This window comes from Ursus arctos, unplaced genomic scaffold, assembly GCF_023065955.2.
Source record: "Ursus arctos isolate Adak ecotype North America unplaced genomic scaffold, UrsArc2.0 scaffold_29, whole genome shotgun sequence".
NCBI lineage: Eukaryota > Metazoa > Chordata > Mammalia > Carnivora > Ursidae > Ursus > Ursus arctos.
In genome coordinates, this window is record NW_026622974.1 from 32,698,480 (window position 1) to 32,713,060 (window position 14,581).

Below are 14,581 nucleotides of genomic sequence, written 5' to 3' on the forward strand. Positions count from 1 at the left end.
AAGGCTTGCTATCAAGCCACAGTAATCAAGATGGTGTGGTATTGAAAGAATGGATTCATAGAATAATGGAAGAAATATAAAGTCCAGAAATAGACCCACACATATATAGTCAACTGATCTTTGATAAAGGAACAAGGCCAATTCAATGGAAAAAGGATAGTCTTTTCAATAAATGGTGCTGGAAGAATTGTATATCCACATGCAAAACAAAACAACAAAAAAATTAGAGACCATCTATCTTTTATCAAAACTAACTAAAATTGGTCATAGACCTAAATGTAAAATAATAAAACTTCTGGATGAAAAGATAGGATAAAATCTAGGTGACTTTGGTTAGGCGGATAAGTTTTTAGATATAGCATAAAAGCATAATCCATGAAAGAAAAAAACTGATAAGTCATTAAAATAGAAATTTCTGCTCTGTGGAAGATGGTTTAGAGAATGAAAAAATAAGCCACAGATTTGGAGAAAATATTTGCAGAACACTTATCTGACAAAGGACTTGCATCTGAAATATACAAAGTATTCTTAAAACTTGACAGTAGTAAAGCAAACAACGCAATTTTTTAAAAAAGCAAGAAATCTGGACACCTCACCAAAGAAAATACACAAATGGCAAAAAAACATGTGAGATGCTCAATTTGCTATTAGATGCTCAATTTGCAAATTAAAACAACGAGGGGCGGCTGGGTGGCTCAGTCGTTTAGCATCTGCCTTCAGCTCAGGGCATGATCCCAGAGTACTGGGATCCAGCCCCACATCAGGCTCCTCCGCTGGGAGCCTGCTTCTTCCTGTCCCACTCCCCCTGCCTGTGTTCCTCTCTCGCTGGCTGTCTCTCTCTCTGTCAAATAAATAAATAAAATCTTAAAAAAAAAAGAAAAGAAAAGAAAAAAGAAAAATGTTTAAAAAAATAAAATAAAAATAAAACAACGATATACTACATGCCTATTAGAATGGCTAAGTTCCAAAGAAGACTAACAAATACCAATTGCTGGTAAAGGTACAAAGCAACAGGAACTCTCTCATTCACTGATAGCTGGAATGCAAAAGAAAAAAAAAAAAGGTTCAGCCATTTTGAAAGGTAATTTGGCAGTTTCTAAATATAGTCTTACCGTATAATCCAGAAATTGTGCTTCTGAGTATTTGCCCAAATAATTTGAAAACTTAGGTCCAACAAAAATTTGCACATTGATGTGTATAATAGCTTTATTCATAATCACTAAAAACTGAAAGTAAGCAAGCTGCTCTTGAATGGTACATTCATACAGTGGAATATTATTCATCAATAAAAGTAAATAAGCTATCAAGCCATGAGAGACATGGGTGAAACTTACATGTGTATTGCTAGTTGGAAGAAACTGGCCTGAAAAGGCTATATACTGTATGATTCCAATTGTTTGACATTTCTGAAAAGGCAAAACTATAGAAACAGTAAAAAGACCTGTGGTTTCCATGGGCTCAGGGAGGTAGAAGGTCCTATGTCTAGCACAGGACATTTTGTAGGGCAAGGAAATTATTCTATATGAGACTGTAATGGTAGATAAATAGCAGTATGCGTTTCTCAAAATCCATAAAACTTGACGGCAGAGAATGAGCCTTAACATATGTAAATTTTTCTTAATCATTTAGGAGTTTGAGGAATCCCAAGATGGAATACAGACTGTGACAAAAGAATCTAAGTGTATTACAAAATGTTTAGTATGACCTCAATGAAAGGGGTAAGGGTAAAATTTGCAGATGTAAGTATATTTGGAAATGAGTAGAGTCTGTAAGACTAAAGGCAAAAGGAACTGTAAATAGTCAATGTACTCTAATTGATAAAGTGGTTTCCCACAGGAGTAAAGGTCAACAATTCTGATATTGCTGTATGTGCATACTAGAATTGAACAATTAAGTAAATGCATGGCAAATGATGTGAGTCAGGTTTCTCACTATTGGAGTGGAAGTTTATAGGTAAGCTAGGAGAGGAAGCTAAAATGATCCATGTAGTAATAGATTAGGGTTGGAGACACCAGTGTAAACTCATGTTTACCTTGATATAGATGCAAACAGTTACATTTGGATGTATTTATTGATATGTGTATATACACGGGTTACTATATGCATGTATTGTTTTTGCTTTATCAGCTGAGAGGGTTTAGAAGTATTGGTACCCTACTAGCAATAAGCACACTTAGTACCCAGATTTTGGTTTGTAATACTATTCTCCAGTCGAAATAACCAGGGATCCTTGGAAAAATGACTGATTCCAAGACTGGGGCAGGAAATGTATATGATGATCTCAGAACATCTTTTAGTACTAGAAGTCAAAAGAAATTAAAGGGGAAGAAGTAATTGGTGCACGTATGGCAAAAGAACATCAGAGATAACTACAAGAGCTCCCAATGCCCAAAGTTGGAACACTTTGTGCAAAAAAATAGATAAAGTAGTATTGTAACCCAAGGTGTAAAATTAATATTTATGATTGTGTACTGATATAAACAAATGATTAGATAAATGGGAAAGAAGAGAGAAATATCTCTTGCAGAAGAATTCCTAATTATTACGTATATACTCCACCTTCAAGGAGGTGGAATATAGGGGCGCCTGGGTGGCTCAGTCGGTTAAGCGTCTGCCTTTGGCTCAGTTCATGATTCCAGGGTCCTGGGATTGAGTCTCGCATCAGGCTCCTTGCTCAGCAGGGAGCCTGCTTCTCCTCATCTCCCCCTGCTTGTGCTTTTTCTCACTCTCTTTCTGTCAAATAAATAAATAAATAAAATCTTAAAAGAAAAAAAAAGGAGGTGGAGCATAACACCCCATTCCTTAAGTAAGGGCTACACATAGTGACTTCTTTCCAAAGAGTATAATATGGAAAGGGAAGAAAAAGAGTAACTTTACAATGGCTAAATCTGACAGACACTGCCTCAGCCAGGTGATCAGGGTCAACATTAACAATGATAGTATGTACCCTTGCGCTGACGTAATGAGAATGGTGGTTTACCTGTGTGGTCTTTATACCCCAAACCCATAACCCAAGTAGAATCATGTGGAGAACATAAAATAAATTCCATTTGAGGGACATTATATAAAATATCTAACTAGTACTCATTAACACTGTCAAGGTCATCAAAAGCAAAGACAGTTTGAGAAACTGTCATAACCAAGAGGAGCCTAAGGAGACATGAAAACTAAAAGTAATGTATTATCCTGGATGGGATCTTGGAATAGAAAAATAACATTAGGTAAAAACTAAGGAAATCTGAGTAGAGTACTAACTCAGTATTGGTTCAATAATTGAGACAAATGTACCACACTAATGTAAGATGTTATTAATAAGGGAAACTAAGTATAGGGTGTATGGGACTCTTTTTCAGTTTTTATTTAAACTGTCTAAAAAATAAAGACTTTTAAAAATCATAAATAAAACATGAAAAAATAGTTATAACCTTTTGCAGTAATTTCAGTTCTAGGAATATATCTTAAAGAAATACCTACTATGTATCTTGTAGTAAAGTAGGTTTTACAGTAGTACCTAGAGCATAAGCATGTGGTGAAACTTAAATGAAGTCAGCCGTATAAAGTAGTATAAGCATTCAATAAATATTGGTTATTACTGTTTTTGTTATTATTCAAAGCTGACTCTGACTCGGGCACAATCCTCAAAGAACTGACAGGGCAATAGAAAGATAAATAAATAAGCTTATCTATTGCCTCGACTTCTGGCACCCAGTGAATATAGTAGCAATAATGGCATTAACCTCAACAACCTTGATGACAAATTTAATACAGAAGTATGATGGAGTGCAATGGAAACAGGAGGATCTCCTAACTTAAACTGGAGATGTCAGTGGCTTTCTAGAAACGACAAATAGCTAAGACATGTGTCATGAATAAATGTTAACTAATTCATGTGTTCATTCAGCAAACATTCACTGAGTTATTACTATGTATATCAGGCACTATTCCATTGTTTTGAGAAATCAAAAGTGATTTCCCCACCACACTGCCGCCTTCTATAACTTGTACTTTTTCTTTAAATAGTTGAAATCATCCAGTATCATATCTTGGGCCAATGGGCATTCTTTGGAGAAAAATTTCTCTGAAAATTAGTAAGTGTTATCCTGACCAGGGCATATTAGACTTAAATTGCATGCTGCTGATGGGTATTAAGGAGGGCACGTATTGCATGGTGCACTGGGTGTTATACGCAAGTCATGAATCATGGAACGTTACATCAAAAACTGGGGATGTACTGTATGGTGACTAACATAATATAATAAAAAAATTATTATTAAAAAAAGCATTAAATTGCATGGGTTTGTCAGTGTATAGGACCTAAATGATCATAAAATTCTCCCCATTTATAAAGTCAAAGTGGAAAGTGAAATACTATGCTTTCATACTCTACTAAGACCATTAAATCAAGAAACGAAATCAAGTCTGTAAGTAATATGGTTTATCCAGTAGAGCTAACTAACTGATCAGCAAAATCAAATTATAATTGCCATAGACCAAATTAGATTGAGCAACATTTCTTATATTACTAGTCAGATTTTGGTCTAGAATAATACAAAAAAATTCCAAGTAAAGGATGACATGTGAATTAGTGTTGGCCACAAAATTAACACAATTGTAAAATAATTAGTCTCTTGGTAAATTTTTGGTAGTATGCATTTATTCTTTTCTGATCTGTGGTAAATAAGGATAAAACTGAAGAAAAACAACGCATTTTGAGCACATTTTATTAGAGCCTAACAATAGGTTCCTTATTTTCCTTTGGCACTTTGTCTGCAACAGATGATAGATATTAAGAGCAAGTAGGAAGATAGTATGTTATAATGGAAAGCATCCTGGACCAGGAGTCAGGGAGAACTCAGTTCTGTTTTTATCTCTGACTCTAAGGTGTGTGGGCATGGGCAAGTCACTAGTCATTTTACGGCCCTTTTTATCTGATAAATAAAGATAATGTATTCTCTATCTACTTCGCATAATTGTTGTATGGGTCAAATGAGGTAATGAATATGAAAGTATATTTAAATTACAGCATTTTTACCACTGAAATTGTTACTAATAAACATATTTAAAAGAGGATCGGTTCTTCATGGGAAATTGAAAAGATTTTTTAAAAGATATTGTGATATATCTTTCTTCATTAGTAATTGAACTAAGTAATCATATATAATGTTGTAAAATGTACTTTGTACAAAAAGGAAATAAGCATCAATAACTATTTCTTTCCATGGGAAAAGAGTATAGCCCTTTAGGTATTCCGTTATATTTTCTCGTGTTGAAAAAACCTCCCCTAGTACCTTTAAAAGGATTATGCAGATTTGGCCACCACAAATGTAATTTAGATAACGTAGAACTGTTTGTTTTTTTTTTAAAGAATTTATTTATTTATTTATTTATTTATTTATTTGAGAGAGAGAGAGCACAAGCGGGGTGAGGAGGCTGTGTGTGCAGGGAGAAGGAGAAGCAGGCTCCCCGCTGAGCAGGGAGCCAGATGCAAGACTCGATCCCAGGAGTCTGGGATCGTGACCTGAGCCAAATGCAGACGCTTAACCAACGGAGCCACCCAGGTGCCCTAACTTGGAATTGTTCATTGTTTTTATTGTTCTTAAAAAGAATAACATGAGCTATATTCTCTAATCTTTGATTAGATATTATTTTCTCTCAAAGTTGTTGATGGATATATTGGAAAAGGAGAACTTAAGTATTCTTTAGAATTTTTATCTGTCCCCTCATGACAAATACTTCTATCCCTTCTCCCTATATCATGTTTTCTTCTCAGTCATTTCATAGGAGGCGAGAGAAACATACAGTTCCTCGAACAAGTGTTCGTAAAAAGACAGCCCAAGAGGTGCTGCACAGTGATTTTTAGCTTCCTAGAAGAAGCAGATGTGGATAACGGTCCTCAAAAGTAGCCTTGATCTGCACTAGCAGTGAGGAGGGAAACAGCAGGTGCCCACATTTTGGAGGAAATAACTGAGAAAGAAAAGAGAGAAGGTCTTAGAGGTGGACTGATACCTGCACAGTAATAGAAGTTATTTAAGAGTAGGGACTGTATCTCTATATCTGTGATGCTATGAACAGTGCCTGATAGTGAGTAGATGTTCAACATAAATGCCAAATGTTGAATGGATGGATGGATGGATGGATGAAGAATGGATAAGTAGATATAATAGACTTATCTAGAAAATATAGACTAATGGAATGTATCACAATCTCTTGAAGTCCTATCGACTAGGCAGGATTAAAGGTAGAGGTGGGAATAGCAGCCATGTACCCACACACGCACACACCAGGCATTCTATCTCTTTGTCTAATTACTGTAGCCAGTCTCCACTCTCCTAATTACCATTTGGCAAAAGTAAATAAGACCAAAATACCATGAAGATCGTTATTTACAAGGCACTGAGCTTTACTAATTTGCTAGCTAGGAAATATTAGATTATAGTGTGTGATGAATATTTATAAAAATCTCTGTTCACTATAATTGATATTTGAGAATTTAATTCAAAATTTTGGAGCATTACAAATGTAAATGAGCAGACATTTCTTCTGAGTGGAAATGTGGGGCAAAAGAGTAAAGCTCAATAAAAAGAAAGTCAAAAAGAATAAGAAGGCAAAAAACCCAAAAACATTTTGACAACAAAACAGCTAGAACTAAGTAATGATTTCTTGTAATGTACACATTCTAAAATATCCTTTCTATGCCCAGACTGAATATGAATTTACAGCATCTGTTCTCTTTGATATCATGCAGCAAAAATGGCATGTATCCTATAACACTGCAGGTGAGTAGTAAGAAAAGAAGCAGCTAAGGCCACCATACTCACTATTTTGGTATTTCCAACATAGCACTTCCTGTTCCATAGGCTTTTAATTAAATTATCAATAAAAAAGATATGAATGAAAGTAGCTTATATCAGAGGCAGCAAAGTAAAATTCCTACAACTTCCATAAAACTAACAAAAACAAGTGACATCTTTGTATCTTTTGGCACATATACTCACCAATAAATACAGAAGTAATGATAAAAAGTAGAAAAGCCATGATTTTCCATCAGCTACAGTAATAGTTGCTTCTGGCTAAAACTATTAATAGATGCTAAAATTATTGATTGAAGGATTGTTAAAGAAGAACAGGATAGTCACATAATCTGAAACATCATTTCACACAGATTACATTCATTACGAAGGGGAAAAGAAGGTTTTACAATGGAAAATTGGCAGATAGTACCTTAACAAAATGATTGAGTTAATATGAGCAGTAATGGAAACTGATGTCATGTGTCTTCTGAAGTGAGGCCATGCAAAGGCTACCACGTATGTAATACTACATGATCCCATTTCTCTAAAAGGGCAAGCAGAAAGCTCCTATGTAGTGCCTCTTCAGAAGGCTTTCAGGGAAACTGTCAGGTTCAGTTATAAAATGAATCACAGGTGAAAGTTTTGGGGGTCAGTTTCAGCAAAATGTATTGGCAGCAAGTATTTCTAGGAGATTCTGTGTCCTCTCATGTATTTTATCACATATATCTTTAAAAACAAAGTCATAAAAGCAATACAATACAAAACTTTCCCCCTGGAGTTGCACATACTTGTCTGTGTATATGGTAAGTAATGTATCTCTGTGTTTGAGCGATGAGAGTTTCGTGAGGGAGCTTGGATCAGTCATTATTTGTTACGTATCTCTCAAAAGGTGTCTCTCTTCCGTCCTTGCTTTTTTCAGTTTACCCTTGATATTGGAGCCAATGCATCAAAACACGCAGCAGAGGGAAAAATATATACCAGTGAACATCCTTATGCTGAACATTTCAATAACTCAACACTGAGAAACTCATGTGATCGTGGATTCACAGTCCCTGTCTAGCACAGTCCTTGGAGGCGTGGCCTGTCTCCATCCCTTCCTATTCTGCTGTACCCCCAGGAAGCCCAGCTAGCTCGAGGTGTGCCCTGATCCAGTACCTCCCTCATACCAGGGCAGGAGCCCCTCGCCTGAGCCCCAATTCTCACATACACACCAACAAATACTTTTATTAATAAACACATTCAATCTCTGTTACTCATCTAGTGCTCAGCTTACACAGTGTGATTTGTAACCCTAAACATCCACTCTTGTTCCTAACCCCATTCAAGCCCCAAGGAAATGTTTCTCCAAACGTTTTATCCTAGGACCTTTGAAACAAAAGGCACCTGCACCCCTGAGGGTTTGTGGGTTGTGCCACTGCCAACACTGGAGATGGACACTGCTTCAGAGCATTCTTAGTGATAGAAATGCTTAGATTAGAGAAAGACTAATTAACTTGTCAAGTTCTTCCTCTTAACATCATTCCCAGTAGTGTGGAACATCCCTTTGCTTGCTTCTCTTTGTGTTTCAATGTATGGGTCTGAAGGCCTTTACCAATTAATATAGTGTTTGTAACAGTTTATGTGGCTGTCCAATATGGTAGACTTAACCACATGTGGTTGTTGGGGCACCTGAAATGTAGCTAGTCTGATGGGGAACTGCTATACGTGTAACACAGACATCTAATTTTTCACAATCAGTGTGAAAAAAAAGAATGTGAAAGACCTCATTAATTATTGTTTTATAGATTACATGTTGGAACAATATTTTAATACTTTGCATTAAATAAAATATATTATTAAAACTAATTTCAATTACTTTAAAGAATTGTGAATAGTCTTCTTTAATTGAGATATAACTGATATATATTACTTTCAGGTGAACAACGTAATGATTTAATATTTGTACATACTACAAAATGATCACCAGAATAAGTCTAGTTAACATCTGTCATCATACATAGTTACACATCTTTTCCTTATGATGAGAACTTTTAAGACCTACTCTCTTAGCAACTTTTAAGTATACAATATAGTGTTATTAACTAGAGTCAGTATGCTGTACATTGCATCCCTAGAATTTATTTATTTTTTAATTGAATGTTTTTACCCTTTGACCACATTTACCTATTTTTTCCACCCCTCATCCCCACCTCTGACAACCACCAATTTGTTCTCTGTATCTGTGAGTTTGTTTGGGGTTTTTGTTTTGTTTTAACATTTCACATGTAAGTGAGATCATACAGCATTTGTTTTTGTCTGTCTGAACTTTTTCATTTATCATGATGCCCTCAAGGCCAATGGGTGGATAGTTTTATTTTTATAAAGATGTCTACTAAGATTTAATTAAATGTTTAAAAATGATTTAGAAAATCAACTTTATGTAATGACTTTGATTAAAATTTTTCATATGCAGGCGCCTGGGTGGCTCAGTTGGTTAAGTATCTGCCTTTGGCTCAGGTCATGGTCTCGGGTCCTGGGATTGAGTCCTGCATCGGGCTCCTTGCTTAGCAGGGAGCCTGCTTCTCCCCCTGCCTGCCGTTCCCCCTGTTGCGCTCTCTCTCTGTCAAATAAATAAATAAAATATTTTTAAAAATTTTTTCATATGCATTGATTAGAAATTGTATTTTGACTTAATTTTAATGTACATATAATTTCAATATTTTAGAAGAAAATGATTTTTTGGAAAAATATATGTAAAATATCTTAATTTTTATATTTATTTTAATTTTTGCTGAAAATACATTCAAATTTTGTACTGTTAATATAGTTGCAATTAATTTTTAATCTTTTAGCTCTTCACTATCACTAGAACATAAATAATGTAAAAATCTTAATTAGAATAATACAATGAGTGATCTTTTTCTGACGAAAGTAAGAAAAATAAATTCACGGAGTGAGTCAAATTATAAATAATTTATAAATTATAGAGTTTTATGTTATTATTAATATAAACATCTCTGCCCCATCAACAACAAAAAAATCCCTAAAATGTAGAGTAATAATTAAACTCAAATGTCGTCTATGTTTTGCCAACTATCAGTAACAGCCAGCCATAGCTTTAAACATGTATTTTATTCTTGTTGTTATGAATGTACTGTTGTTTCAGTAGGAAGAGAACATACTTCATCTTACAGCTTGTTAGCCTGACCTATAACATTTAAATATTTAGATATATGCTTTGTGGACCTCTATCTGTACTCTTGCCATGGAGCTCACAAATATTAGGAGTGGACCTTTTCTGATCGTAAGGGAGACCCAAGGTAACCCAAAATTTCACTTAATAATGAATTAAGTGAAATAGGATATTCTCCATGGAACCACATCATATGGAGTTTCCATGGTTTCTGGGGAGCCTTCAGAGTTGACGACATTTGTATGGCCCTCTCGAGGTCTTTGTGACCCAACTAAAGTGTCCAGCCTAACTCATCTGCACATTTACACCTTGGTCTGGATGGAAAGGGGTGGATATAAGAAATTGGTGGGCAAGAGAATGAACCTAGCAATCTCTTTTTGCATATGTGTCTTCCTACTTTTGCCCTTTCCAGACTAAGTTAAATAGTCTGGCCGGCAATTGCTGAGACAGGTTTAAAGCCAATTCAAAACTTCTGAACTATACGCAATATCATGGCTATGGTGCCAGCTTTTAGTAGAAACTGGGTCAAAGGGTGGAGTAGGTAGAAGCAATGCTCTTCGAAAGGCACACTCAGCCACCTGCCAGCTAAGCTGATTGAGGAGTAAGGCTCTTGAAGAACCCAAGGGAAAGTTGTGAGCAGACTTGTTTACTAAGTTGATTCACATATTATTTAAACAGTCCATGAGACTATTCACTCCACTCTGAAAACTAATGACTATTTTCACTGACAAAAACTATAGAATTATGAATAGTACTTATGGCAGAAATAAAAATGGACTTGGAAGCAAAAGTTCAGAATTCTCATCCTTGTTTTGCTATTTTCCAGACATATAACCCATGGCAAGTCATTAAACTGTTCTAGTCTTCAATCTCCTATCTGCAAAATGATGAAAAAAAAATATTATGCCTATTTCATTAACTGATACGAGGATCAAAATGAAGCTCTTTGCAAATCTCCAGGTTATTTACACTAGAAAACATTACCATTTTTTGTTTTGCTCTTGATATTTCCTTCAGGAACTTATGACCAATTTCCTATAATTACTATTACCATTACATATTGATATGGGTTTATTTGATGTGATTACATTGTAAGATATATTTCTTTCCCAAACGACTACAATTCAGAACTCTAAATCACTAATTATTAAATATCCAAACTTTATTAAAGTACTATTCCAGGGGAACTTACTTTTTTTTAAACCTCAATTTCACTCACTAAGAGTGCTGTATTTTCCCCCTGAATTCCTATTTCTCTCTCTCTCTCCTTTCATTTTAAAAAATCGGATGACATATTTTCTCTAAGATACTTATGTTGTCAAAAAAGTTATCATTTACCAGTGTCTGCTTTTCTTCTGTCTCTCCTTCCTGCGCTCATCTACAGTCGATAGGAAAGGTGCCTCTTAATTTTCTCATCTTGACTGTTTTTACAGAAAAGGACCCTTGTTGCTCCCTTCTTCACCCCCACAGCCATCTGTGGGTTCCACTCCGACAGGACTAGTTGGGCTGTTGGACACTCCCTGTGTAACCTTGCCCTATCAGATAAATCAGGGAGTGAGCCTCTGACAGGTGCTGCTGTCACTATCCCAGATGTCCATGGAGCAAGTGGTACTCTAATCAGATTGTGTGCACACATGGTTGTGCAAGAGGCTATGGGTGCGTGATTTTTCCTTGCCCCAGATAAATGCCTTGCCACATCTGTGCGCTCAGAGTCAGTAAAATCCTTTCTTAAGACTTGAAATAAAAGAGAACATTATGAAAATATTAAGACATTGCTCCTGTTACTAAAAGTTGCACATTTAATTATGTAAGAAGAAAACTTCAGCTACCTAAATATTAGGATAAAATTTAATTATTTTCCTAATAACTGAGGAAAGGCATTGAGTTACTCTATGTATTCAGATAATAAGTTAATGCAGGCCCCTCCCAGGCAACACAATTAGAAGATAATTCTAAATAGGATCAATAAATAGATAGGAAAAGACTTTAACTATTCTGTACATTATATTTAATCTGCAGAAATTATTTTAGAATTTCAGAATACTGTTTATTATGTTTATCCTCACAGCTATGTGTTACAAAGTTAATTATATGTGTTTTAGTTGTTACAAATGTTCTCTAGGAATTCACATTGATGGCTTTTTTGGAATTATCCATTCCAGACAGGTGACCAGTCCCTTAGTATTTCCTTGCCTCACAGGCAAGAAATGGCAAGACTCCCAGAGGAGCTGGCTTCTTTCTGGGCGCGCTCAGAACACTGTACCTTCAGTACAGGTACTATCAGCCTTGCGGATGATTCCAGGACCCTGAATGTGGACCCAAAGCAGCAGATTCCCTGGAAGTGTCCCAGTAGTTCTTCAGTAATCACTGTGAGCACATGACTGATGACTGGAGCCCCCTAGAGTCTTAGTCAAACACAAGACACAGGTACAGCCTTGGGTGGGTGGAACCCCAATTATCACTGAATTTTCCACCAGCCTATAAAAATGGAGCATGGAGTTGGCTTTCAAGTGATTTATAGATTATAAACAAATATGGTAGTTCTTGCACTTTTGAATTTGTGAATTTGAATTGCATTATGGCTTTTAACATACACATTTCACAAACTGGACAAGGAATTAGAATTAATTATTAATTCTTGGTTTGAACAAGAGGTTATTGTTGAGATGATGATCTTAGAATAGTTAGGCTCACAGAGATATAACAGTAATCTTCACTTACTCCTTGGCCCTTTAATTGTGAAAACAGAGTAACGAAGTATAAAGACTAAAATTTTTTTTGAAAAAGCACGACAATTCTATCATCCAAATAAAGCAACTATTTTAATGCTGTGTATATCCTTTCGGTCAATATATATTAACAAGTAACCCATGTCTCCAATTTGAGGAGTATCATGGAGGAATTACAGCAGAATTATTGAAAGCCCAAATTCCTTCCAGCCCTTGATAGAACATCCTTTGGTGTGATTGACTTCTATGTTCCCTTTGGTGGCCTTTAAATTGCTCTTGCTGCCACCTTATGGCTTCTGTTGCTGCTGGCTGCTTTCTTACCAAGGGTGTGGGATAGCTTTATGTGATTTGAAAGCTTGTCACTGCTGAGTTCATTTGAAGATTTTCCTGTGCATCAGGATAACAGACCTGAGGTGCAGCTCCTGTAGGCTCACACCTGTCCGAACATGTCTGGGAAATTTGTGACCAGCCTATTTTCCTGGGGCCTGAAGAGCCTATGGAAAAAGCTTGAGTTTTATCTCCTGCTCGACTACCAGGCATTTGGGGTAAATTGTGAGATATTCTGACAGAAGTCAAATTGAGAGGGGGCTATAGAGAGTCTAATGGAAAAGAATTCATCCTAAGGGTGGAAGGATGGAGACCTAATGGAGTCCCAAGTATCAAACCCCTAGTCATCAGAGGAGAAAAGAGATTCTGAGTATACCTTTATGACTATCACACCTGTTCTTAGTCCCGTCCCATACATTTCTTGTCTGGGTCTACATCAAATGAGCATGATAAGTAAAAAATGGAAGAACATTCACTGAACACTTCATAAAACATGAAGGCATGCACACAGATATATTGCATTGCTTTTGACCCCTCAGAATGAATGTTACCAATTGGAGGCAGATAACCCCAATTTGCCGTAGATCACCAAGTTTTGGTTCTGCAAACTTTTAAGAATTGCAGCATGTGTGGTGACATCCTTTGTACTCAGTGGATTAGGAACAGGGTGAAGAATGAGACGCTTGGGGGAACAGGATCCGGGAAAGCTGTGGTGACCGTTGGAGGAGAAATGTGGTATCTAGTAAGGTATCTGTATCTCCAATCACAAGTAAGACATCCCCTACGACTCTCAGAAATGCTAAAGGGAGCATCCTTAGGGGTTGAGGATCAGCTTTATGCAACTAGGGTAATAAGATCTAAAATCTGAGTCGTCTTCAAATGACCGTGACCCTGAATGCACCTACAGGCTGGCAAGGTCCCTTTAGAGATAGATGCAGGCTCACAATAACCACAGATGGAAAATGCAGCTACATTTAACTACCATCTGGTCAAAATGGCTTAGTCTCTTAGGTTTTTAATAGTTCCCCTTGACTTATTATTTTTCTTTCATTTTTATTCAGCACATATTTATTAAGTATATCCTTTGTGCAGGGGGATATAGTACATAGTGTGCAAAACATATTTTAATCAAGTCCTTACAGACCTCTTAGCCTGGTGGGCAACACAGATTCATCTATTTATTCATTCAACAATTTTTATTAACTTCCTATAATATGCTAGGTATCATTCAATGTTTTGGGCATAATAATGAATAAATAAACAAGGAAGGATTTTAGTTTCAAAATGCTTTCTTGGTAGGAGTAGATAATAAACACAAGGATAATAAGTTATAAACACAAAGATCAATAAAAGATAAATAACTACAGATAGGGCTAAGTACAGGGAAGGGAATAAGCATAGTGACATGATGACAGACAACTGAAAGGCCTCACTGAAGAGGTAATTTTTGAACAGGAATCTAAAAGATGGAAAAGAGCCAACCGCCGGAGATCTGCAGATGAGTGTTCCAGGTAAAAGCAACAATAAAAGGCAGGGCCCTTAGGTGAGAAAAAATTCAGTGT

At 36.1% G+C, this 14,581-nt stretch overlaps 1 protein-coding gene across 1 annotated transcript in view; it reads right to left on the reverse strand.

Annotated features, from left to right (window-relative positions):
* Positions 1-14,581, reverse strand: part of ELOVL4 (ELOVL fatty acid elongase 4) — a 66,120-nt gene that overhangs the window by 44,161 nt on the left and 7,378 nt on the right. The gene's annotated exons all lie outside the window — the stretch shown is intronic.